Here is a 1,022-nt window from a genome sequence, read left to right on the forward strand (position 1 = left end):
TTTATAAAATAAAATATATCAATTTATTTATTTTTGGTAAACATATCTATTTAATAGTTGACACGTATAGATCAAATATTAAAAACGTTATTTAACGTGTCCACCTTTCATACTAAAAAAAATCCATTTGAGAAAATGGTTGAGTGGGTATACTAGACCTCGTTAGGGCCTTCATAGGTCAGCCCTTGGATATCAATAAAAATTTGTGAGAGACGACATATTGACAAATATTCTTAACATATTGGACAAGTTCTTCTATTTATACTGTAACACCCCAACTTTTAGGCCAAGTTGTAAAGTATGTAAGAACAGGGGATCATATTTGTCGAGAGAGAAAATAATAGGTCCAAGGATCTAAAAATACTCAAGTGTGAAAGTATAGGGATTAAATGTATAAATTCCTTGGTCAAGATAAACCCCAAGTAGGTAAACCGCTTGGCGGAGATCTCGTTGAGGGTGGAGTTAAAGAGAGAAAAGAAATCTCTAAATTCATAATTTGGACAACCGAGTTAATAGATATGAGCAATAGTTAGGCTACAGAGTCAAGAACTCAACAGTAAACATAAGTGTGAAGAGTTCGCTAAGTGAACCAAGCAATTCGATGCCAATCTAGATTCAAAATCAAAATTCAAGGAGTTGAATATTTCTATAAGTAGAAACGGAGGATCGTGGTGGTTGATGATTAGGAAGGACATATAAATCTTTAGATGTAGTGAGCCAAGACACTTAGGTGACGTTTGTTTTTTAAGAGGTGCTGAAGTCTGAAGTCTGAATTTACTTCTGATTTTTAAGAGGCTATGCTGAAGTCTGAAATCTGAATCAGTCAGACTGTTTGTTTTTTGCGTCTGAAATCTGAAGTTTGAAGATGAGAGATCGAGAGTTGATATGGATCGACAGTTGACAAAGTTGAGAGATGAGAGATCGAGACAGAAGAGTTGATCTAGAGAAATCGAGCGCAAAGAGATCAGAGTAGGTATGCGACGATTTGAAATAAGAGGTAATAAGAGGTTTCGCAACCACTT

Source organism: Cynara cardunculus (genome assembly GCF_001531365.2).
Source record: "Cynara cardunculus var. scolymus isolate 2C chromosome LG 6, CcrdV1, whole genome shotgun sequence".
NCBI classification, from domain to species: Eukaryota; Viridiplantae; Streptophyta; class Magnoliopsida; order Asterales; family Asteraceae; genus Cynara; species Cynara cardunculus.